General features: G+C 36.8%; 1 protein-coding gene across 24 annotated transcripts in view; it reads left to right on the plus strand.

Annotated features, from left to right (window-relative positions):
• The window catches only part of PAK5 (p21 (RAC1) activated kinase 5), a 255,099-nt gene that overhangs the window by 71,378 nt on the left and 156,388 nt on the right, over positions 1–27,333 (plus strand). Inside the window, exons 1-2 of one of the 24 annotated variants that reach the window (XM_025039745.1) lie at positions 12,664–12,847; positions 16,638–16,729. The exons of 18 other annotated variants lie outside the window; for them this stretch is intronic. The gene's annotated coding sequence lies outside the window, so the exon portion shown is untranslated. Of the gene's footprint in view, positions 1–12,091; positions 12,213–12,663; positions 12,848–16,637; positions 16,730–20,525; positions 20,609–27,333 lie in introns of those variants that run through there. 5 more of the 24 variants (XM_025039743.1, XM_025039744.1, XM_015597099.2 and 2 more) reach the window with 5 other exon arrangements.

A 27,333-nucleotide genomic window follows, 5' to 3' on the forward strand; every position in this document is an offset into this window, starting at 1 on the left:
ACCAGATTTATAGCATTTGCCAATTCCCATGGTGTAAATACTCCCACCGTGACCTCTTTCAAGCTACCAATGTGAAGAGACTGTGGAGTTGGGAAGAAATTTGCACAATAAGCTCATGAGCTAGTATGAGCTCGTTCCAGGAAATCAGTGCTCCCAGGCATCTCCTGGAGAAGGGGTTCCTGTCTGTGAAGGGCAGTTCTGTGGAGAAAAGGTCACCTGTAAGCTGTTAACAGCCAACACTCACAGCAGTTGGGGATAGGTGCACTGGCCCATGAATGAAGATCTGGGAACTCTCTACTGGAGGCTGATGTGACATGGGGAATGTGGTGAGGGACACAGTAGGAACAGGGCCATCAACGGTCGGGCTCCTGCTGCTGTGGTTACCTCTTTAGTTATCTACCAATTGCCATTGCATCACTCATTCAAAATGCAAAGTCCTTGAAGAAGGTATGTGCCCCACTCACGTTGTACTAGGAAAGTACGAGGAAAGATTTAATCCATTGTGCTTCATTGAAGCCCCAAAAGGCTGAGGAACGCGTACTGATGGGAAGTGGAGGCTGCATAACATCAGTGGCAGATATTTACTACATATGGAGTAGAAGTTGGCAGAATTGTAACAAAATGAACTAAGATTTATTGAGTATTTTTTTACTTAATGTCAATACTTATTTGCCAGCAACTGTTTTACATACTCCATATACTGTGGCAGAAACGGTTGGTTGCCTCCCTGCTAGCCTTTCTCCCAAACTTCCTTCCTGAGGGCAAAATCCTGCTACCATTAAAGAAGCTAAAAAATGCCAGATATCAACATTCCCAGGATCCTTTGCACATAGGACATAGGCACATGACCCAGTGAGTCCTGAGGGGAGGTCTTTTGGGGGAAAACTTTCTGGGAAAAAAAAAACTTTTTCTAAAAAGGGAGACATGCATAAAGGGAAAGTACAACATCTTATTTTCTGCTTCGAGTGAAACCCTGTCAGAACATGATGCTTGGAGCTATGGTAGCCATCTTGTGCTAATAAGAGGAAAGCAAAGAAAATTACAGAAAAGCTAACTTGTAACCTTGAGGTTGTACTGTTAGATGAACTCTGAAACCACCTATTTGTGGTGTCATTATTGCATGGGACCTTAAACAATCCTATTAGTTATTTTATTTGGTGTTCAGTAATTTGATATGCTTGTTTTATGTTGTTTAATGTCACAGTATCCTTCGGGAGATATATTCTTATTTTCATTTCACATGTAAGGAAACTTGACTGAAGTATGACGAAAGTTCAGGGGCAGAGATCCTTCTCTATACCAGACTACTTGGAATGTTAATAACACTTGCTGTTGACTGCGTTCTGTATGGTACATACCTCAGTTCTTCCTGCTTTGTCCCCATCGACGTTTTCATTGGATTACTACCATGAAACCTGAGTTATTCAGGAATCAGTCTTGTAGAACTATCATGGTGAAGGTGAGGATCACATCTCTTTAGGAACAAAACCATCCCTGACAATAAAAAGAATCTATGAATATCGAATTCCAAATTAGAAGAGCTCCAAATAAGAGTATGGACAGCCACTTGTAACTCACTTCAGATCAGCTGTGATCCAGGCAAAAGAAATACTAATTCATGGAAGAGAGCTTCAGCTTTTAGAGTGGGGAGACCTTCACTGTTCAGTACTTCTCCATTTTTCAGTATTTCTCCAATTAGTACCAGAGCACTAATTCCACAATTGCTGTCCTCTTTTATTTTTACTTTTATTTTTGCTCTTCGTTATGTCTTCATTGCAGATTTAAACTTTCCCCTTTTCTATGGTAGTCCCGATAATTTAGGTGGGAATCAGGGCAGCAGTTACTCTATCTGAACACAAACCCAAATGGGGCATGAAAAAATTTATAGATAACAGATTGGTGATGACAGTTAACACAAAAATGAAAAGTCATGGGGGAAGGCATTGTCAGGCATGTCATTGAAACATCTTTGGCTAGAACCTGAGTCATGCAGAGAAAGTATTCAAAGGATGACGTGATTTTTAGCTGCTCACTCCCACACTAGCTCATAGTTCAGTACCCTCTCCTTCCCTACGCACCCTAAGATTATGACATGACTCCTTTTTCATTACGTCCACTTTTTCTGCCTTCAGGAAAGTTGGTAAAAAAAATATAATTTCTCAGTCCCTTTTTGTTTATTTTACTTGAATCTATGATGGGATTAAACTGAGACAATATTCTGAGACTCTGAGATTTAACTTTGGAATTTTCCTTGGTGGCTTTATGTTGCATCCTACAGGAATTACTGATGGATGGAAAGCATAAAAGACTTTGAACATATCTATTTTCTTGGCATTATGCCAGGAGGAGGGGTTATGTAAAAACTCAGGTCCTCCTCTTTTGTGATTATATGGTGTGAAATTTGGGATGGCCATCGATCCTGTATTTCCTTTTTGTAGGTGAGTAAACTGGTACAGAGAGAGGAAGTTCCCTGTCAAGGGCACTTTATTCCATGCTCACTCCTCTACAATGGTCTACAGTCCAGCACCTTTTGGGGACTATTTTTCAGTAGGACTTCATAAAATATGAAAAATGTGATATAATCTTCATGATTTTTCAATTGGTATTTCCCTTTGTGGAGTATCACCTTTCATGAAATGGTAGGGTTAAGAGAAGCAGATAAGCATGAGTGTGTGTGTGTGTGTGTGTGTGTGTGTGTAAAATGTTCTTACTTGTTAAAATAAGAAGTGGATTACTATATTAATTGACACCTAGAATTTAAAAAATTACATACTTCTCTGTGCAACTTGACAGAATGTAAACTATTGCATTCTTGCTTGGCCTTATTAGTTAATGTAAAATTTAAAGAACAGGAATTTATCATATATTTCTTGGTCTGTGATACATCAATACAGACCCACCCTCCAATGATACATTTTGCTCAAGTAACATGGACTTTCTCTGATTATAATAAACATTATTTTAGGGCTGCTTATAGAATAAGAAAACAAATGTAAATTTTCTTGAGTAGGGTGCTGTACTTTTATAAATTATGTAGTGTAAACATACTTGATTCTTTGCTTTCCCATTGGAACAGTAAGTTGTAGCTGTGTAACACTATATTTCAAAATTTAATGATTTAAAACAACAAAGATTTATTTAGCTCACTGGTCTGCAGGTTGTCTGGGCAGCTATACAGATCTAGACTGGGCTTGGTTGTTTTAGCTGGTTGGCTCCTGTGTGTGAGGTCAGCTGGAGATCAGCTTGGGTTTGGCTGTTCTAGGATGCTCTCTGCTGGGATGTTGGGTCTCTTTCCATATAGTCTCCGAGATTCCAGAAGGCTAGTCTCAGGGTATTTTTATGGCAATGGTAGGGTTCTCAGAGTAGAAGCTACTAGGCTTTTCGAAACCCAGCCTCAGAACTGGCTCATTGTTGCTTCTGCCTCATTCAGTTGGCCAAAGAAGTCATATAGCCAAACCAGATTCAAGGGGTAGGGAAATAAGACTCTGCCTCTTGATGGAAAGAGCTGTAAGGTCATTGCAAAGGGCTTTTGGATACAGGGAAGGATTGAAAATTAGTGGTCATTTTTGTAATCTTCCACATGCTAATTCCTCATGATGAATCAGTCAGTAATTTTTATCTGTTCTATAGCTAAAATATTTTTAAAAATTCATATAACTCTCACTACCACTAATCCAAGCCACTGTCTCACTTGGCTGACCACAGTAACTCCCTTACTTCTATCTACTTACTTCCATTTTTGGTCATCTCTATTATGTTCTATACACAGCAGACATGGTGAACTTTAAAAAATATAAATCAACTCTTGTTACTTCTCACTCTAGAATAAATCTATACTCTCTTCCATGGCCTAAAATGTCCCATGGTGATCTGAATTCTGCCCAATACCAGCCTTACTTGCTTCCTGTGAAGTCCTGGGGTATATCAAGCTCGTTGTAATTGCTGGATACTCTCCCTGGTATGTTCCTTCTCCAACTTTTTATATTATTGATTCTCATACAACCACATCTCCTAGAGAGTCCTTCCTTAACCACCTGTGTCAAGTAGGACTCTACCTTCCCATCATATTGCTTTTTGTATTTTCTTAATAATACTGTTTAGTTTGTTAATTTACATATTTATTGCCTATCTCTTCCACCAGAATGTGTACTTCATAAAGTCAAAGATGGTATCTGAGTAGGCACTCATTGCACATGGTAGTTAATGAATGTTTGTTGATCTCCTGTGGAGCAAACTCCTACATAAAATTTTTACTGAATAACAAAAATGAGGAAATGATTGTAACCTTTTTCTTAAAATGTGTTTATTTTCCATATTTTTATGGCAGTATACTCAGCTACACATCATAAATATTGATCATGACAAATTATCTTTATTGTGGAAATGGAATTAGAATTGGGATGGTCCAAAGAATTAAAAGTGGATGTGTCTGATACTCCATGTATTGTGATGACGTTTTCAAAAGAAATATATTAGTACATTGCTTAATTCAAAAAATGCAAGCAAATATTTTCAGAAAAGGGTCCATACAAAGGCCTTGGTATTCACGGCCTCATTTTCCAAATGGAGGAGTGAGCTCTCTGAAATTGAATTTTATTCATGCTTGAGATTGAAATGAAATCTCTCTGTCATGAAAAATGGGTATCAGGTGCTTTTGATTTCCTTTTATCAGCTGCTAAACGGAAGAGATGAAGAGAGAAACAAGCTAATGAAGAAGCCAGCCATTTCATAGGCAGTTTTATCGTGGGAAGCTTTGTGACAGTTAATTAGATGATGGCCTTGGGAAATACATTGTGAGAGAGAAATGGAGGAGGAAGTTGTATATTGCAAATCTTCTCCCTAGGTGGATAACATCTAAACGTGTTTATGCTAAAATATTTTGAGTCCTAAGAACTAGGTGTTGAACAAGAGACATCTGGTGTTTTGAAGATGCTACAGGATCTTTTTCCTTACAGGTCCTCTATACATTAGTACTGGTTTGTATCTATACATTAGTAATTATATCATCTCTTACTATGAATAGTTTAGCAACATGTTGCAAGGCATGTTTGTAATTTGGGAGGGCTGCCAAATAGCTGCAGTCTCTTTTTTGCTGGGAGATCTCATTTTCTCTTTTTTTTGAAGTCTGTAGAAGCCAGGGAAGCTTGACACTCAGTTTCCCGGCCTCTTTTGCAGCTACAGCATAGGCTTGTGACCTGGGCTTGGGCAATCAGATAAATGAACCCTAGACAATGAGGTAAAAAAGCGGAATGGGAAAGAATCTGTTTTATTGGCAGAGGTAGTGGCAGTTGGGGTCATAGAGCCAGGAGGAACTATGACTAGTGCAGACAGTGGTGGCGTTGCAAGCTATGTGACAACACACATATGCTCTCGTGGACAAATTGGGGTGGAATTCTAGTTATGGTCCATCGTAGCCTCCTTTGCCTCTCCCTGGTTTGTTCTTCAGGCTTCCCAGCAGTGCTGTGAGTTACCCATTATTTTTTCAATAAATTCTTTTACTCTTTAATAAAGGAAGGTCACTTTTTATAGTTTATATATAAGAACCATGACTAACTCGCTCCCATAGGAAATGCTAACAATGCAATGAGTAGTTCTAATTTATCAAAAATATATAGCTTCATATATGATTAATGTAATCACATGTTAATGTTGCCCAGCACCACCCAAATAATGAGATTCTTATTTAGGAGGATTTAAGTGTTGTTACATTGGTTTTCCAATTCTTTTATTAAAATTATAACTAATTTTTAAATTAAATTTTTTTAGTCAGTATGATGTTTCACTCTTTTTTAAAGATGTCACTTTTTAAAAATAGAGTTTTATTAAATAGAATTAGTCTATTTAACCATTTTCCCTTGAGTCTGATCATTCTAGTTTTATTATTTTAGGAGGTAAAAGGGAGGCAAACATTGCTGTCACCACCAAGAGAGTAATTCCCTTTGGTAGAAAGTGAGGGCAGAAACTGTGATAAAGGTTAATATATTAAATAGTTGAAGGTCTATGTGGCTCAGCAATTATTTAAAATATTTTATTGGTTGCTTGCTAAAAGCCAGGAATTATACAGCACCAGAGAGTCAGAACTGAATAGTGCTCAGGTAATTCTTCTTTAGGAAATACAGTTCTCATTACTTATAGTCTAGGGCAACGGTAATCAAAGTATGGTCCACAGACCTGTTTGCCATCTGCAAACTGTTTGTTACTATTCAACAATGGATTAAGGAATTTCTGGCAAAAATGTGTAATATATCATTCAGCATACTGTGTAGTCCAGCTGATGTTTCTCTAGTATATGACTTTCTTAAGAAATAGTGACTTGACTTATATCCTTGTGCAAGTTCCTTATCTTGTCACTGACCATAATAGTTTGTGCAATTGGGTACTTTGAGTAGCAGTAATTTAAAAAGGAAAGAAATAACAGGTGATTATACTAACCTATGGAACAACACAATATGACCTCACATTAACATCCATTTCAAAACAAACATTTAAATTAATACTTATTTTAGGACCCTCATTTATTATCTTCTTCTTTCCATAAGTGAACCCTGGACAGGTGTTAGTATATACAAAACACTTTTCAGGATTTTGTTGGGTTTTTTAAAAGCATCAAAGAAAACCGTGGCCATCATATTTCAACCTCGTAAGTGGGAAAAGACATAAAAGCAATTATATTCATTCAAATACCAGATATGGTTGAATGCTCTGGAGTGTTTTTAATCAGAATTATAGTCTATTAGAAAGCTCTGTCTATACAGTATTTTAACTGAATATTGAATAAGTTGGCTTATATTTTATCTCAGTTTTGTATGTGTGTGTGAGTTAACAGCCCTCAAAGAATCTTTAAAAAACCATTTTCTCCTGACTAAGGGAAAATTAAGGAGTATTTGTAGATAATGATAATAATAATAAAGTAAGACATTGGGTTTTTTTGTGAACAGCTAAGGGGTTATTTTCTAATAATGCATCATTCATTTAAAGCGCCAAATCTAAAAATTAAAAATGTTTTTGATCACAGTTGAACTAGAGATAGTCAAAACTAACCTGTGGTATTGGAGGCCAGAAAAGTAGTTATGTTTGGAGAATCATGGCAGTGGAGAGCGTGAGAGAAACTTCTGGGGTGCCAGAAATGTTCTAGGCCTGTACTGTCCGATATGGCAGCTACTAGCTACTATTGCTATTTAAATGTAAATTAATTAAAATAAGTACAATTAAAAATTAAGTTCCTCAGTCACACTAGGCACATTTGACATGCTCACTGACACTGTGGCTAATGACTTGGGCACTGTATAATTGTATTTTATTATGGAAACTTCATTACAGCAGAAAGTCCTATTGGACAATGCTGTGTTAGATCATGGTCTGGGTTGTTACTGCGTATACAGGTATGTTAACATTCATTGAGCTATACACTTAAGATTTGTGCACTTTATCATAGTAAGTTATTTGTCAGTTTGAAAGGTACATAAAGAAAAAAATTAAGAGATTTGACTCCCTTGGCTTTTCTACTTCAGCTCAAGGGACATCTGTGTGCCACCTGGACACCGAGAAGCTTGGGAAGGGACTTAGTTGGTAAGAGAAGATGCGATCCGAGACCTGTGCTGCCATGGCAGAGGAAGCCTTCCCTGGGAAGGGAAGGGCAGGGCAGTGGCCGCCTCGGGTCCACCAACCAGAAGGAGAGTGTGGGGTTACCAAATAAAATAGCGCTGTCAGTCTTTGGATGATTCTTACCAGAGAAGAGAAGATCTTATTCTCTGCATGGCAGATTGGAAAGTTTTGGAAACACATTTTATTAATCGTTGGGCTTGCTCTGGGTCATTTTAAAACCTCGCTTCTGCTTGATGCAGATGTTCTCTTTATCGCTGATTTCTGGGGTGGGGTGGGGTGGTGGGGTGGTGTGTGTGCGTGCGCGCGTGCGCGCGTGTGCGTGCGCGTGTGTGCGCGCGACGGAGAGGAGGGGAAGCTGGGGCAACAACTAGTGAGAAAACAAAACAATCCATTAAACTAGATTCACAATTTCTTTTTTCTTGTGATTTTTACATTAACATTTACATCTTTTTTTTTTTTGCCAGATTTTGAGATTTCGGCAGAGTTAACTCACTCTTTTGTTCTTCATTTATTCAAGGCCTTATTACAAAAGGTGAAGTCCAAGGAGCAGCATCATTGGTTTCACCTGGATCTTATTAAAAAGCAGATTATCAGGGTCCACCCCGGACCAATAAAGCCAGAATCTGCATTTCAAAAGGAGATTCTTGTGCACATTGCAGCTAGAGAAGCAGTGGTATAAATAATGGGTGTAAATAACATAGGGCACTAAGAATATTGCATAACTACACTAATTAGGCTGATTATTTTGTAGCCTATTAGCTAAGATGAGTTAACAATATGAAATTGACCATCTCTTATTGGCTAAATATAACTGAAGGTTGTTTCCTTATTGTGGGATTTCTCATCTCACAAAGAAACTGAGTCCCCAATGTTGCAGTCCATCTTTTTATAACAGGCATGTGAGATGTCACATTTATTTTATATATTAAAAGTGAAAATTGCTTTTTGATGTTGTGTCACTCAGAGTGGAACATGTCATAAAAAGATTAGTGCACCATTTTAAGCCTTTGACTAAGGCAATGGCAATTTAATAAGATGGCAGTTTAATAAGAAGTAACTTGGTACTGACAGCTTTCAGTTACTCTCTGAAAGAAGGAAACAAATGAATAGCCCCAATGTCAGATAATTAATATTGCTTTTAGTTAGCTTTGTAAAGTATTTTCTGCTTACTTTTGACTGGGGATGACTTCATTTCAAACCCAATACTGTGGACATTCTCTGAAAGCCTGACTTGAGAGCAACAAAGGGCCTCTTTAATTTCCTCTATACCTCCATCAGCCGTCTGTTAAAACTTCTTTAGCAGCTCACATCATAGGCAAATAAATTGTGTATTCCCCATGAGGCCTCTCAGAATAGCTGGAATGAGCTGATTTTGTTCAAATTCTGGAGCATGGAAAGCAAAACTTGGTATTGTGAGGCATGTGGAAAAAAAACGAGCTAATGCTGTGTGCCATGGGTGTGCCAATTATTAAACCCAAAGGCAAGATGGAGATAACTTTGAGTTTCTGTGGAACATCTTTCAGGATGGTCATTCCATTACACATGTCTCCTAAGTGTGAAAGAGTTCTGCTGTGATGTTGCCTGTTATCAGGAAGATGGTCAAAATAGTCTGCCAGTCTTCTATACAATCCATAATCCACCTATCTACCCATTTAGTCACCCTGCATGAACTTGATTTCCCCCCCCAACTTTAATTTGTTAATGTTTTAATTGTATCCATTAGTTGGACATATTTTAAATGTCCATGAAGAACTATACCCTAGAGATGTTAATGTAATTAGAGAAGTCCTTGCTTTTAATGAGCTTACATAGTCTAGCTCTTATATTAGGAGCTAGGCCAGTTTTGCCAGTCAGATGAGCTAAAAGCATAATTATTAGTTCTAGAAGACGCCATATTGCTTTTTTGGGTTTTTGTTTCTGTTTAATGAAGTTTAATGTTCCAGGGCATCTAAAGATGTATGTATTAATCTCCTCTGACTTCTGTAACCTGTTACCACAAACTTGGTGGCTAAAAATAGTAGAAATCTGTTTTCTCACAGTTCTAAAGGGCAGAAGTCTGAAACTGGTATCATGAGCTGAAAATAAGGTGCCAGTAGGAGCGTACTTCCTCCTGAGGTTCTAGAGGAGGATTTGTTCCCTACATCTTCCAGCTTCTGGTGGCTACCAACATTCCTTGATTTGTGCCCACATCTCTCCTATCTTCAAGGTCAACATCTTCAAATCTCTTTCTTCACATCACCTTTTCTTCCATGTGTTCAATCTCCCTCTGCCTCTTCCCTCTTATAAGGATACATGTCATGGCATTTAGATCCCAATTCAGGATAATCTCTGCATCTCAAGATCCTTAATATAATCACATCTGCAAAGTCTTTGCCATATAAGGTAACATTCACAGCTTGCAAGAATTAGGATGTGGATATTTTTGGGGGTAGCTTTTCTCAGCTTACCACAGATTTCAAGGAATTAGGGCATTTCCCTTTAAAATATTGCTTATTCTTACAGAATAGATATTGTGTCTAACACGTTGTTATTCCACAAAGGACGTTGGACCTTATCCAACATGAAGCATTACTAATAATTAATGAAGAATATGATCGAAAAACTTAAGCACAATCACAGCATCCCCACATCTGTCTCTGAAGGGGCCTTGAACCTTTGGTGTGACTTTCTAAAACTCTCTCTTTGTGCTCTGGGATGCATTTTGGCTTAGGAGTAACCAACAAATGCTACCTAAAGATGTGACATAAGTTAGTTCAGGTGAAACCAATTTAGATTTAGGGCTTTCGATTTATTTTATACTTCCTTAGTCATATAGGTAGAGAGCCTATTTGACTAATGTTAATCCCAGCAGGCAGTATCCTAAAATTCCATAAATTCCCGGTTAATCGTATGAAGCCATCAAAGAATAACCTGCTAAAACCTTAGATGAAAAATCTCTGGGTTGTCTTCCTGTTAGTAATTCCTTCACAGTGTTTACAAGGAGGTCTGGCCTTGTCAAAGTCAACGTCGACGTTTACTTGAAGACATCCTAAAGATGGAAGGAGCAAGGAAGTGATAGACCCAGGGTTAAGTCTCTTTTTCTCACACGTGAACTATGTTTTAGATTTAGAGAATATTCATTTATGTTTATACCCAGATATTGGTGGCATTTTTGAAACCTTACCATTTGGAAACAAAGTACATAAATCTGGAAAATCAAATTATTTTCTTTAGTCCATCTGAAATGACTTTGCTAGCTGTGTGTGTGTGTGTGTGTGTGTGTGCGTGTGTGTGCGCGCGTGTGCGCGCGCACGCGCTACAGCAGGAGTATAAGTAAACAAATGAAAGAGAACTCTGTAACAGCAAGGATTGTGAACATACTATCAGCTGTTTGAACAGAGCTTCGTATATTTGCTTACACCGAAGATGCCTCAGGGACTTCAGCTAAGAGAATGATCATCAGTGTGTGTAATTTATTTATGGGACATTTAGATGCCTTTATTGCATGAGATAGAAAACAATTAAAACTTACTTCTATCTGATGAATGAGAGAGTGACTTGGATGGAATAATGGAGCTCCTATTTTTGTTTATGGACAGACCTGCTTTAGTTTCACAGTTAACCTTTGTAGTGAGACAATAATAAAAGTAAGATTCTCTTTCTCTTTTTATTTGGCTTTCGCATGGAAGAAACAGAGTATACTTGGCACCTGATATTTCCAGTGCCATCTGTCTGTTGCTTTCCTTGCTGTGAACAGATTCACAGTAACGTGTGGGTGTATGGGGAGGAAATCGTTATTAGAACCTTTTCTAAGAAGGTCAACTCTGTGTGGCATCTGAATGCCTTTGGGCGGTGAAGGTTGAATAACACATTGCTTTATTCAGCTCTCCTTGCTCTGTGCCTTAAGGACCACAGCTGGCCTCCAACCTCCCTTTATATCTTTTTAAGGTAAGATTTAAAGTAAGGACAAAAGGACAGGATCTCTGAGTAGCTACTGCCAATTTTGGCCTGATATTTTTGAAGTATTGCTTTTAGGAAAGGAAAGAGGGAGGATTTTCTCTGCTGGTCATTGGGATACTACTTAGTGTCACCTGAAGAGGTGGGTATATCAAAGATTCCATGCAAGACCTTAAGAGACCCCCAAGTGTTAACTAGTTGTCTTCCTACTCCTCTGACAAAGACCTTTGCCCTTAGCAACTGTGTTCATGATAGAGCCTGACATTTTGTAGAGCACTCGAGGGTTTTTAAGGAAGTTTTATTATCACGTTTTCTCCTGGGAATAACCCCCTGAAATAGTCTAGGCAAGTATTACTCTTCAATTTATAGATTAGAAAATTGAGATCAAGAGAAATCAAGCAACTTGCCCAAAGTCATGTCATTCTTTTTAAAAAAATTTTCCCATGCATTATTTATTAAAAATAGAAACAAATTTCTATATACTATGTTTTCCTATGGTTAATCATAATTTTACTTAGCTTTTGTTTTTTTATTACAGTGCTGGGGAGTGGCTACAAATAGAGATGAAGCTTTGCCAGCTGGCCTGCCACTCACCTCCTGCTGTGCGGCCCCGGTCCTAACAGGCCATGGACCGGTTTGGTTGTCCAGCAGGATGCTTGCATATAAATAAGGTTAAGTAGAGGCCAGTTGGTGGTAGTTTGGCAGTGTAGTCTGTGATAGGTAAGTTCAAAGTGACAGGGAAAAGATTTTCATCAGTGAGCTCTAAGACCTTGTGTTGATTGAGTTGCAGAAGGCTGAGCTGTGTTGGGACCTGAGAGACCATCTAGTTAAATTCTCAATTTCAAGGATATCATAGAGTGTGGGTGTTATAGCAGTTATCTGCTACCACAGTAATGCTGCATAAGAAACAAAACCTCAGTGGCATATTTGTAGTACTGAAATAAATGTTTATGGCTCATGGGTCTTGGATCAGCCACAGGTTAACTGTACAGCTCTGATGATCTTGGCTTGGCTGGGCTTTCTCACATGACTGTTCTTAGCTGGCTGTGGCTGATCTAGGATGGCCTCAGCTGGGAAGAGAGGGTCAACTGTACCCTGCTCCACTCGTCTCTCACTTTCCAGCAGGCTGGCCCAGGCATGTTCTCAAGGAGAGGGCAGTAGTGCAAGAGCAGGAGAGGAAACAGACAAGGTCTCTGAAGACTTAGCCTTGGAGCAGTAAGCTATTCTGTTGGATGAAGCAAGTCACCTGCGGTGGAGAAATACACCTCACCTTTATGGGAACAACTCCAAAGTCATATGGCAACAGGTATGAGTAGGAAGATGGTAATTACTAAATACTAGAGGCCTTACTAAATCTATCAGTCACAGGATAGAGCCAGGCCTCTTGCCCCACCCCCACACCAGTGCTTTTCACATCATTTCTAGAGAATCTCAATTTATCTTAGACATGTCCCTCCCCCCAGAATAAGCGTTCGCTATTTAGAGCCTTTGGTTTACTGCTAGGCTTTCTGCTAATCCCCTAGTTGTGCTGGGGCTGTATTCTCCACCACACTACCCTAATCCCTGCCACAGTATTAACTCTTAATTAAGGAGTTTGCTGATAAAGTTTAGTGGTGGCTTCAAAACATTTTTACCACTGAAGAACATTTATAATTTCCCTATAGACTCTATGTTTGGAAACAATTTTGTACCAGAGTTTTTAATATTTTTTCCCTTTAAAATATAAAATGTGTACAACTGCCAAATAAAGCTTCTGAGTGGCATGAGATACCACACTGTGCAAAAGCCAGACATCAGTATAGACCATTACTGCTTCAGTTAGCTTGGACCTCTGTTTTCACAGGGAAATACCCAAGTATGGTTAGTAGGTCTTTTGACTCTCATTTCTGTCTTCACTGATTCCAGGTTGAGAGTCTTGGTGACAAGATATGCTTCTGTCTTGAGCATTTTCTTATAACCAGACCCTTCTGAAGACAAAGCATCCTTCTCTTCTGTCAGTTACTCAGTCTGGAGTTCTTTTCAGTTAGGCTTGGAACATTATTGATTATTCAGAAATTATTGATTATTGATCACTCCCCAAGTTCATTAACCTGACTGACCCCTGATAAACAAGTTGAGGTGGAGGTACATGTTCATACTGATGGTGTCCTTTAGCTCTTGGAAAAGACTTAAAACTAGGGGGGAGTGTAGGATAAATTAAAAATAGCACTCTTTCTTAGGCAGGCAATTTAGTTCACCTCTTTCTGAATTTTTGGAGATTTAAAATTCACCTCCATAAAATATGGTAAGGGCGGTGTTAGATGTTTTAACACTTGCAGTTTAATATTATATTTCACAGACACGAATTGTGTCCTAAATGCATGCAAGTTTCCTTTTATCTCTGTATCACAGAATAGTCAAATGTAGGATTATTTTACCCAACTGAAATATTTGGATCTTTGTATGAACCTAGCCAAATAAAGAAGTCAATGAGCACTTAGAAAATGGTTGCAAGGTGTGATTTTAAAAAACAAACAAATGAAGAAAGACACTGCATTGATCCAACTGCAAAAGTATTTTTCAGTGTGGTGTGGCATCACGATATTTGAGGGACTTTGCATGTATTACAGAATATAGCAAATAAATGGATAAAGTACCTTGAGGTATTTGTGAGAGTAAGAGTAACCTCTGTATGCTTTTTAAAATTTATCAATCACCTCTTAATAAAAATACAGGAGTTTGAGCAGTGCTGTCTAATAGAACTTTCTGCCTTGATGGGAGTGTTTTATATCTGCAGATAACAGCAGTAGCCATTAGCCCTAAAAGGTTATTGAGCTTATATATGTGGCTAGTACAACTGAGGAAGTGAATAGTCTTAAAAACAAACAAACAAACAAACAAACAGCTTTATTGAGGTTAACTCCATAGATTTATACCAAAAAAAAAAAAAAACCTGCCCATATTTGAAATGTACAGATTGATATGTATTGACATATGTATACTATCAGGAAACCATCAACACACATAGGACAGCAAACATTTCTGTCACCCCCAAAAGTTTTCTGGTAGCTTTTAAAAATCTGTCTCATGTGCCTCCTTATCCATACTCACCTCTGTCCCCAGGCCACCACTGATCTTATTTGTGTTATAATATATGAGGTTGCATCCCAGATTTTTACATAAATGAAATCATATATCATGTATTCGTTCTTGGCCTGGCCTCTCGGAATCATTGTTCTGAGATTCATCCAAGTTGTAGCATGTATCAAGAGTTCATTCTGTCCATAAACTCCATTGGTCACATGAGTAAATTTTTGTCTCATCTTGAAATTATATTCAGAAGAGATCCAAACAACTATAGCCGAGAATAAACAAACCTAAAGATGTAAAACAGAAGAGTGGAAATGACTTTTTCTTGGATAATTAGACTGGATCTGAAAATACTGATAAAGCATTTATTAAACATTTATTGGGATTTTTGTCATAAAAACTTTTAAAAGTTTTTATGTCCCCCCACCACTCCTGAAAAAAGAGTTCATTTCATTTTATTGTTAAGCAGCAGTTTGTAGCATGGATATTTCACAAGATGTTTAAACGTTTACCTGTTAATGGACATTTGGATCATTTCCAGTTTTTGGCTGTTACCAATAAAGCTGCTATGAACATGCATGCAGAAGCCTCTGTGTGTACATATGCTTGAGTAACTAGGCTTGAAGTGGCTGGATCACACAGTAGGCATGTTTATCATTTAAAGAAACTGCCAAACTGTTCTCCAAGGTGCTTATGCATTTTACACTCTCCCAGTTTTCCTACATCCTTACCAAGACTTTCTCTGGACTTAGTTTTTTTATGTGAAAAACAGTATCTAGAACTAGTTGGTACGGTTGTTTTTGAAGCCTGATAAGATCATATCTATAAAGCACATGGGTAACAGGTACTCAATAAATGTAAATTCTATTTCCCTTAATAGTATTACATATTTTCCTCAAGAATAATTTTGAGAAATGGCAGTTCACTCACCACTCCTGAATCAGTCCATGAGGAAACTCATTTTTTCCATTTATTGTTCCATGGCTCTTGGATCCTATAGTATCCTCTCACCCTTTGCTTGCCCCAGACTAGTTACCTCTACTCTTTATTTCTGCAAAACACTTCTAATTCTGAGGGGAGTATTTGCTAGCAGACATTACTAAAGACTCACAGAGAGAAATTATGCTCATAGCAGACAATGAGAGATATTTAATATTAATATTTAATATTAATAGCAGACAATGAGAGATATTTAATATTAATATTTCTAGACACATCGGACATTTTCAGCTATAGGGAATTTCTCATTGGCTATGTGCCTGTGTTGTTGGCATTGACTTTGCCAGGTCCTGGAGATTAGTTACCACTCCCACCTTCTGCCCCTATTTGTGTGTGTGTGTGTGTCCTTGTGTCTGTCTGTCTGTCTGTCTCCTTCCTTCTCTCTTCCTCTCCCCCTCCCTCGTTATCTCCGTCCCTCTCTCCCCACTTGCTTTCTCTTTATATCTTTCTCTTTGTATATTTCTGTTTTGTATTTCCTATCCCCTGCTCTCTTTCACTCTATGTCTGCTTGCCTCCTTTTTTCTCTTCTCGTTCTCTCTCTGATCTATCCAGTTGCCTACTCACTATTCCCAAATTCTTTTAATTTCTTGGAGGCAAGACTAGCTCTCTGCCCTATCCGAGCTATACCTTTGGCCTAATTTTGCATAAACATTTAGTGTAGTGCTTCTGTTCAAAAATCTAAAAATTTTTTCAGGTTTCCATCTTTCCTAATAAAAATAGCTGTCCTAAGCTTTTTGGTTTTAGCTTTTTTTTTTTTTTTTTTAGCATATCTGAGATCAACTTTATGGTCAGGGTGCCCACAATAGCATTAAAGGGACACATTCCCCTATTACAATAGGAAATCTAATAGAAGCTTCCTAAAGTCACAGTTTTCTCCACGGTGGTCTTTAGGATTTCCATTTCTGTTAAAAGGAGAACCACCCCCATGTAAATGACTCTACCTTAGTAAGCCATTCAAAATTTGTTTGTTAAAACCAGTGTAGGAACTCTCAGTGCAAATCTTTCTGTTTTATCCCCTTTTACCACAGTGGTGCTTCTGAGCAGAAGAGTCAGTTCTGACGAAATTTCCTGTAGACCTGCCAGTCTTTCAAACAGGTTATTAGGTCAATAGCAAAGATAGGTAATGTTATGTTCTCCAACTCAACATCAATGCCCGTGGCTTTCACAACATTGATCCCAGTATATGAATATATATCTATTTGTTTAATTGATTGCAAACTATCTTCCTTACTAAACTATTACTTTTGTGAGGCTAAAGGACTATATGTGATTCTTGCATAATTTGCTAGCTTGAGCTAACCCCAGTGTCTGCTCGTTTAAGCACTCGATAAATGTTTTTTGTTGAATCTAGTTCTGAAAAAGTAGGTTCTTCCAGGAGCAAAGTAAAGCCCAGTAAAATGCAACCAAAGGATTATGTTTACCAGCCAGTACCAACATTATTAGTGAGGAAGAGGTAGAAGATGATGTCTCTTCCAGATTATGCTACTGTTCTGGGATTGTTAATAACCAAAGCTGGTAATTTGTGTCTCTTTGCCAGCACGATCTGTTCTTAAATAAGAGCATTACAGAGCTCTGAGCTAACTGGAAGAAAGTGTGTTCAGACAGAGGTCCTCTGATGCGGGTGTGGGTGTTGGGAATATCACTGAGGGGGATGGAGTGAGAGGAGACGGGTATAAGAGAAGTCACTGACAGATGAGCCCGAGATTAAAATGCCCTTGAACTCTCTCCAGTCTTTGAGGAGATGGCTGTGTAGGAGTGGGGAAGTATGTGGGTAAATATGTACTAAGTGGGATTATATGTTCTATTGGAGGCATCAGATCTACAAGAGAACCCACATGAGTTTATTATATCACCAAGACCTGGCAGTAATGATTATACTAGTATAAGCGTGGAAGGATATAGGCTAAAAATGTCATCTATGTCTTGGGTGCTGGGATTCTGAGTGATTTTCTTTCCTACTTTGTGCTTTTTTTCCCCTCCGATTTTTCTACAATGAATACCTGAAAAATACATAATCAAAGAGTTTTTTAAATGTCTAACTTTTGCCATGTATATTTGGTGAAAATTATTTGTTTTGCAATCATGGAATGTAGATTAAAAGCTACCCTAAGAAGCACACACTCTCAGAATTACTGAGTTACCAGGGATTTTGACAGCCTTACGGCTTACTATGTTCCATTGATGTTAGAGTACATGAGCTGTTTAAATATTTTTACTTAAAAAACTTTTAGAAAATTTCTTTTCATTTTTTGCACAGCCCCAATTTTTCTCTTGAGGTTTCATGACTTATTAACAACATATACCATCTGTTTAACCTAATGAATCTATAGATCTTTTTAATGACCTCATTTACTATAGAGAAAATCCCTGCACGTCAATTTTTAATGTAAATGAACTCCATTCTAAAGACTAATAATTGCATTGGAAGCTGATTATAAAATTGTGCTATTAAATTTGACATTTTATATTCACTTCAGACTTCCTATACTATTATGTTTTATTATCTGTGTTGCAGAATATAAACAAAAAATGTTTCATTATTTGCGTGGGATGTTTAACTACAGCTTAATGGGTTTATTTTGGCATATTTTAATGTCCCAATAATTTCACTACCTGCAAAGTATTGGAGTTATAAGTGAGACATTTTCCAGTGATATACTTTCTCTACACTGCAAAGTCTCTGCTTTAAAACCGGCATATTTAAAAACTAAAAAGCCATCTAGTTGGTTTCAACTTTTGTATTGCTAATATAATTTCTATTAATTTTTTCTTGGAAAATGTATTCATTACATTTGAAATCCCATTCTTCTCTAGTTATTATCACTCTTAAGATCTTTAAATCATCACAATAAATCATGGAGTACTGTAGACTTGCAGTACCCAATATGGGAGCCAGATATGGCTGTTAAGAACTTGAAATGTGGTTACTCCAAACTGAGATGTGCTGTAAGCATTATATACACACTGGATTTTAAAGATCTACTTTGAAAAAGGAATGAGTATTTCATCGATACATGTTTCAGTGGTGATATTTTGGCTATATTGGTTTAGGTAAAATATACTCTTAAAATTAATTTTACCTTTTTAATGTAGATATTAGAAAACTTTAAATTACATATATAACTCATCTTTGTGATTCACATTGTATTTTTATTGGGCATTGCTACTTTAGAGCTTGCTTCTTCACCAAGGAGACGTGATCTACCAAAATTTGTTAGTGATTGAAGCCCTCAGTCCTTGCATACAACATCAAGACTTGGCAAAATGGTATCCAACTCTCTGCCATTACGTCACTGTCCACTGAACCTCATTGAGGTGCTGTATACTGCAGCACTGGAATTTTCTCTGTTCTGACCTTTGGGTTTTATTTTCGAGAAACATTTTTTATTAACCATTGATATACATGAATCCCAGTCATTTTTCATTGGTTGAGGCTGAGTCCCTATACAATAGATTAAGGATTAGCACAGAAAGCCAGCTGACAGGAATTTGAAGTCAGCAATCAAGAGCTTAATGAAATAGGCAATCACTTACTTGAGCTAACATCGGTTGTTGGTGTCTGCAATTTAATGTGGATCTGCGTGTGTATTCATTCCAAGGGAGTCAGTGTACCCTATCAGGACACACTCATACCCTCATGTCTTTTTGCTAAGAGCTTTTACCTTTTACAAAGAAACTTCAGAGCCTAAGACTCTTTAAAGCATCCACATATTTTTACTTTTTTTTTGTTAAAGGTTTGTGATGCAGAATGAAATTATAAATACTTAAATTTAAAGCATGGGCTCAACATTCTTGAGTTTCTTATGTAATTATCATAAAGTACAAGTCTCCATAGGAGAAATATCTCTTTTTAATTTTTTTCTGAAAACATAGTGTGATATCAGTTATAGATTGAACTATCCTTTTTTTAATGTGGTAATTTATTTTATTGATGAAAGCCGCTATTTAATTTTAAAGTAGTATAAAAGGATCAAATGGATTTGTATTTTTATTAGAGAAATGAACTATTAATTGCTGTTACATATTTTAATTGATAGGCTGTCACGTATTTTTAATATTCACTATATTAACATTCTGCTATGATATGTATAATTATTTTACATGTGCATTATTTTGACTTTTTAGAGGAATGTCTTTAGTGTTCATTTGAAACTTCAAATCTCTTTATATAGCCATGTGTATGTATGTTAAAGGAAATGGTAGCATGGATTTCCACATTTTTTCTAGTGTTTGAAGCTAGATTTATACTGCTCTTTTCTAAGATAAATGTTTAATCTCTAAAGGGATTTCATCAAACTTCCAGCAGCACTTGACAATATAGGGAGGCTAGCATGAACTTAATAAGCTTAAAATGCTCTAAAAAACATCATTTCACTTATTTCTTTGGTCTCCCACAGGCATTTCCACTATTGTCTTGAGCCACAGGCTTCTAGCTCAGATGGTTTGGGTGTGGTATGAGTTTACAAAGCAAAAAATATAATTATCCTTTAAGATGCCCCCCTTTAAAAAATCCACTAAGTTAAATGAGCCTCAAAGTACAAAGTGAGATGGAGAGATTATCTTTCTTCCTCTTTTTAAAAAATGTGGCTGTAGAGGAGAAGTCACATATTCAATTTGTATAAGGGCAAGGCAGGTGACATAAATGGGTGACACATGATGAGTGGGGATTATGGGAAAGTAAATAGCTCATTCCCTTTATATGTCACTGAGGAATTCTATTTGGTACCAAGTAAGACCGACAAAGTAAGATTATTTTAGGCTTTTTTCTTTCAAATAGAAGGTGATTTTAGGCAAAAAGCCTCAGGCCACATTGGTGACCTCATGGCTATCAGATATGCAGGATCTATATACCACATAGCAAACCACCTCAAACTCAGTGTTATAAATAAGAAGAGTGTATTTATTATTGCTCATAGGTATACAAATAAATTGGGAGGATTTTCTGGTCTTGGCTGGAGGGTCGCCTGCATCTGTGGTCAGCATCGTGTTGAGTAAGTAGGTCTGTTGATCTTGACTGAGTTCTCTTTTATATTTGGGGGACTGACTATAGGTGGTTTAGGATTTCCTCAGCTCAGATAAATGGGTTTCACACCACATGACCTCTCATTCTCTAGCATGAGATATCTCACATATCAATGGAAGGTTTCTGAGAGAGAAAGTAGAACCAGTCAGGACCTGTTGAGGTCTAGGTTCAGCACTGATACTCTGTTACTTTTGCCAAACTCTCTTGGCCAAATCAAGTCATAAGGCCAACCCAGACTTAATGGGTTGGGAAACAATTTCCACCTCTTGATGGGAGGTGTTGCAAAGTGCATGAATAAAAGCACACATGAAAAATTAGGTCACAATAAATCTACCCCAAGTTTCTTCTACTTTGGCCTCTACCTGAAGTGAAGATGGATGCATGGTTTCTATTCTCACCTCATGGTCTAAGATGACTGTTGTCACTCCAGCCATCACATTGATTTTTCCAGGCAAGAAGCAGTAGAAAGGGGGAAGGGCAAACAGGACTTATGCCTGCCATCTGACCCATCTAATGAGCTTTCTTTTAAAGTCTCACTGAAACACATGCTTGTATATCACTGACCACCCCTGGCTATGACAGGATAGGAAATATGATCTTTTATTTGATACTTTGTACCCAAACAAAATGAGAGTTCTGATGTTCTAGAAGTCAATAATGAGTCATTAACCAACAGCATCAGACATGTTAACCACAATTTTATTTTGATTATTGGGCAGTATTAGCAAACATCCCCGAGTTTTCAAAAAACTCCACAAATACGGAAATGTGACATGAAATCTCCTGTATTTTATATGTTAGCTCCTAATTCAAATATTTTTAATTTTTATTTTGAAGGAATTTTAGACCTACAGAGACTTTGCAAAAATAGTATAGTTTTCAAACACTGTTCATCTTTAATGTTAACATTTTACATAACCATAATAAAATGATCAAAAATAGAAATTTTAAAATGGTACAAGACTATAAATCAGGAATTGACAAGCTTTTTCTGTAAAGGGCCAGAAAGTATACCATTTTAGGTGTCAGTCAATACTATTTAACTCTACCACTGAAGCACAAAAACAGTCATAGACAACATGTAAACACACAAGAGTATCAGTGTTTCAGTAAAACATTATTTATAAAAATAGGCGGCATGCCATGTTTGACCCATGAGCTGTAGTTTGCCAACTCCTAATATAAACTAAGCTAAAGACCTTATTTGATTTTATCAGTTTTCCCATTAGTGTTCTTTTTCTGTTCAAGACCTCAAATTACATTTAGTTGTCGTGTCTCCTTAGTCTCCTTCAGTCTAAGACAGTTACTCATTCTTCCTTATCTTTCATGAATTTGATGCTTTCAAAATACACTAATCAAAATATACTAATATATTTTATAGACTGTCTCTCAACTTTGATTTGTCTGATGGCTTCTCATGATAGATTGAGGTTATACAAAAATACAGGTGTGTCAATATGCATGAGTCTGTATACCTTCTTATATGTTCTAAATGACTACCGAGAGAGCCTAAAATTAATAACACCCCGGTAGCAAATAGCATACCTTGCACCCGGATCTTGATTTCTAAACACCATCTCCAATGAAAGGAATCAAGGCCCTTTAGAGAAGTAGTTGATTCCATGGCTGGAGTAGGGAAAATGAGAATTGCCCAGAATATTTGTGTTGTCAGAAAGTAAGGTAGCTCTCAAAAAGGAGCAAGAACATGGACACACGAACCCATCTGAAGGAGTTCCCAATGTCCAGAGCAAACAAATATATAATAAGAATGTTGGATTATAATCCCTAGAATAAAATAAATATCCCAAAGTACATGCTGATAGAAATAAATAATTGGACATTAAATGGGGTCAAGGGACAGTTCTCATTTATAGAAGCATTTCAGTTAAATATATGGAATTAAATAAATTTCAGTGAAAGAAAGAGGGAAAAAATTACCATTAGGCAAATGCCACAGAAATAATTGTTGCAGGTCAGTCCACTGACAGTTTCTAAAATTAGTGAGCTAAAGTTTGTGGAGAACAGGATGTATACATAGTCTAAAAAGTATCACTCCTAAGATATTTACTAATTACAAAGGGGGAAAATAGTAGATGCCACCTTAACCAAATGATCAAAGTTAACATCACCGGTAATAAAACTTATCAATATCATGAACCTCCTATTTCACATGTCTTAAACATCAATTTGGTTAAATAGTGAGATTTTGCTCTGTGTCGTCAGTTTATATAGAGCTTATTTTTTATTATATTTGATTTACCAGCTTTGTCATTGCTTAAAATAGTTAAAAACTAAAAATGAACAAATTATATTTTCTTGCCTTTTAGAAAACAATGTATTTTCTTTCTAACTAGAAAAAGTTGAGGTATGACTCAGTCACAGAAGGATAATGAAGTGTATATGTGCTTGGTGTTCACTATATTAAAATCATAGGGTTGGTACAATTTGTAGGAAGAAAATAAAGGCCATACATCTTTAGTAACTACACTACATTTTTTAAAAATCACAAGATTTTAAATCGTTATGTCTTTGGGTCAGTCATTCCAAACTTATAACTTATGCTTTGACCATTTTGTTGAATTAAACATACCCCAGGGGTATATCTCTTTAGTTTCTAGCACATATAGGTGAGCATTTTGCCTTGGGCACTAACATTTTAAATACTTGATAAAAATCCTTGTGCTTTTTTCCTTTCAGCTGTATAATCAAAATTTTATCATGTTTTTCTTTGCTTAAAAAAATTCCTGTGCTCCATTTTGTCATGCACTTGGCTAATTCACTTAGAATCACACACCCTTAGCGGGATTTCAGTTTATTGAAACACATCACCCACTGAAGGTGTATTTCAGAAGTGAAACTGATGTGTGTGGCCACCACAAAGGGGGACAGGGTTGCTGAGGCTGCTACTTTTTGACTGACATTTCTAAGTTGACTGAATCATACTCATGCTTATATATACATTTTAGTATAATCTTTAAATTTAAACCTATGAGCAGTCATATTGGGGAAAAGTAGCCAAATGACCCAGCAGATGAGATCCACAAACCTAAAGATTCCTGAATTTAGAAAGTGTGGCTGTGTATACAAAATTAAATAGGAATTTGAATCTTTAGAATGAGGTTATAATTTTTTAAGATTATAAAGTTAGAAAGCTGACAATGCAAATATTACAAAATCAGAAACACCATATATTTTTATTAGTGGACTGCTCACCACCCAATTTCTACAATACTTGACTCCTATACATTTTGGTTGAAAATGCTTTGATTACCATTAAATTTAAAAAATTAGTTTGAAATGTCCCTCTATAGAGAGAAGAGAAATATAATACAGACTTTAAGATCATGTTATTTTTAAATTTAAATTTATTTTTTTATTACTGACATTAAGTTTTATTCTGGCATCACATCCTGTTATCAGTAATACATGTAAACTTTTTTAGAATTATCAAATTTTGGAAAACCTCTATCACATTTCTTGAATGTATGAGCCCTAAGATTTCAGTGCATTTGAAGTTAGCTTGGACAATGACTAATCTTAATACTCTTTAAATTGATGAACCATATCAGCAGTTACTCATCAGTGTCTTTCTTGTTATAACTGTGATGAGGTTTATATTGTCTCTCTAATCTTTATTTGTGTCAAATCAGGAAGAATTTCAGTATTTTCTGGTGTTCAGTGATTCACTCCTCTTTATTCTAATTATCCAACAAGATTCAATCTATTAATTCTAGTTACAGTTTCTCAATGAATGCTTTGGGTGTGGTCTGAAAATTATTTTGATACAAGAGGCTTCTTTGATGTCAAAATAATTTCTATTGATTTAGTCATTTTATTTGTTCCTATTTCATATTCCATTTCTTTCTTTCCTCCATCCTTAATAAATATAAATACAACATTAAAAGCTACCATTCTTATATAATCAAAGCAGGGAGGTTTAATTTCTCCCTTGTTTTAATGATACCTCTAAAATAACTTTTCATATTGCAATTAAAGGCTATATTCACACCTCATTGACTTTCTAAACTAAATTTTTGCAAGTCTTCAAAACTGTTTTAGCATACTTGGAGTGTTGATGTATCCGTGCTGCAAGGCTTGAGAGATTTATAAAAGTCAGACTTCTTCCATGCACATGTATGTGGAGCTGCAGGGCATGGGGGTAGTCCTCGTGCAATGATGCTGGGTCAGTCAGGACGTGGAGGTGTTGGAGAATACCTGGAAGCCATTGCTACATTGAGATGACTAGTAAAAACTGAACTGTAATGGAAACTGACTGCAAGGCACATACATATATCCCACTAATTACAGACAAAATGCATCCCTAACTCGTTACCCCTTAACTAGATCCCCAAAATAACAATAGCCACCTTAACTCTACGCAACACCTAGAAAAGTGTGATGTAGGAAGTTGGACTGCAAAGAGACAGCTGCCTTAACCAGCTGCTGTTAAAATATCTTACTTTTGCATATTTTGCAAAAATACATGACCATATAAAGATATTGTACGGTCCTTCCCAGAGCCTTGATGTCTGTGAATAAGTGAGTGACCACGAGCCTTATGTTACGTTTATCTCTGTTCCGATTGTGCAGGAAAGATATCAGAAGCAAAGTCACTGGGGGAAATTTATGACAGATTAGTAGCTTAGTTGCCAACTTAGTTGGCAATTCAAAGAAATCCCGAAGTGCCCTGAAATCTTACACTTGAGAGAAGTTTCTCAAATTTGACAGTAATCCTTAAAAAAATCATACTCCAGGACCAAAAACTTTAATGAATTTTCTTAAACTATACATTAAAAGAATTTTTTTTTCCTAGTCAACAAGGCAGGGCCTTTCTTGGAATGGGCCTGTACAAGTGATGGAGCCTGGGTTTTGTTGTTCATTTATGATTCAGTTTCTGTTACTGATTTCTTACTGCATTCTAATTGTAACACACAAATAGTCTAGAATGTAAGAACAATCTTCTGCTACCCACAGCCTTTAGGACTGGCTGGCATGAGGTGCTACTGCATTCTTCATATGAAGTAGCAACATCCTATATCAGGCATCTTTTGCCATGAAAATGCTGCATAACAATCTGCCACACGATTATTTAATACATTTATTAAATTAACAACTCTGCAGGGGTCAGCTGACCTCAGCTGGGCTTGTTCATGCTTCTTCAGTCAACTGTGGGTTGACTAGATGGCTCTGCTGATCTAGCTGAGCTTGTAACCTATTTGTCAAGTGGCTGTTGGCTTATTCTGGATGCCTTTGGCTAGGGTGACCAGGGCCACACTGTTTCTCTCCTTGTGTCTTATGGTGCATCAACTAGCCAGGACATCTTTTCATGATGATGGCAGATGTGCAAGAAAAATCAAGAATGCATGAGCACTTGCAAATATAGGGAAACTACTAATGTCCTATTGGCCAAATCAAGTCATATTGTCAAAACTAGAGTCTAAGAGAGAGTGACCTAAAAAGCATGGATACAGTGAAATCAGGCCATTTATTTATTTGCAGTCAATGCCTTTCTTTTTATACTTTTCTTTCCTCACCAACTCTGCTACAGCCACATGGGCCTTTGGTGTTGTTCCATAAACATTCATGACCTTGGGACATTTGCACATGCTGTCTCCATAGCCTAGAATACTGCTGACTCCCTTGCCTACAATACTTCATTTGAGTTTCTCCTCAAATGCCATCTCTTGGGAGTGTCTTTCTTGAACTCTTTCTCTAGTAACTTCCTATCACTCTTAATCCTGACCAAAATTGTTTTTTTTTTCCTTCATAATATATATTACTACTGGATATTGTAATAAGTATTTGTTGAATAAAAAAAAATAACCTAAGGAAGTGAAATAAAGTTCTAGGAGTGTTACGATATGAAGTTATTCCTCAAATAGATCATGGTATATGGGAGAACTGACAGCTCAGGAAAACCTTACCATTGAAAAAGTAATGCCTACCATTTCTGGTCATTTTAAATGTATAGTTTGTTGTGATAGCTAAAAACCATCTTTACCTGGAAAGTTTCCAGTCATTCTCTATTTTCTGGAATGTATCTCTAAGTGTACTTTAGAATATATAGACAAATACAAATTGTTTTAACAGCAAGCTTAGTGCTCATTAGTTACATTCTTGTTGCCTTCTGACTATAATCTCAGAGAGGTGTTCTGGCATGCAAGGAAAATTTGGATAACTGATGAATAAGCCCAACTCCTTCAAGTGGGCCAAAGGAAGAGGAGGTTGTGTTATTGTGGAAAACTTTAAGTTGGGAATTTTAACCTTTTGCTGTGCCATGGACTTTTTTGGCAGTCTCAGAAAGGTCAGGAACCAATTTTTAACATAGCACTTTGTTTTGTTTATTTATTGAAATGAAATTCACATGACATAAAATTAACCATTTTCAAGAGAACTTTAGTACTTTTGTAAAGTTATGCAACCACCACCTCTGTCTAGTTCCAAAACATTTCTGTCATTCCAAAATAAAACCCTGCACCCATTAAGGAATTCTCCACATTCTCTTGTTCCTGGAGGCCCTGGTAACCACCAGTCTGCTTTCTCTTTCTATGGATTTAGCCATTCTGGATATGTCACATAAGTAGAATCATACGATATGTGACTTTTTTTGTGCCTGGCTTCTTTTATTAAGCGTAGTGTTTTTGAGGTTTATCCACATTGTAGCATGTATCAGTACTTCATTCCTTTTTATGCCTGAATAA

This window comes from Pteropus alecto, unplaced genomic scaffold (assembly GCF_000325575.1).
Source record: "Pteropus alecto unplaced genomic scaffold, ASM32557v1 scaffold45, whole genome shotgun sequence".
In the NCBI taxonomy this organism is placed as follows: Eukaryota; Metazoa; Chordata; class Mammalia; order Chiroptera; family Pteropodidae; genus Pteropus; species Pteropus alecto.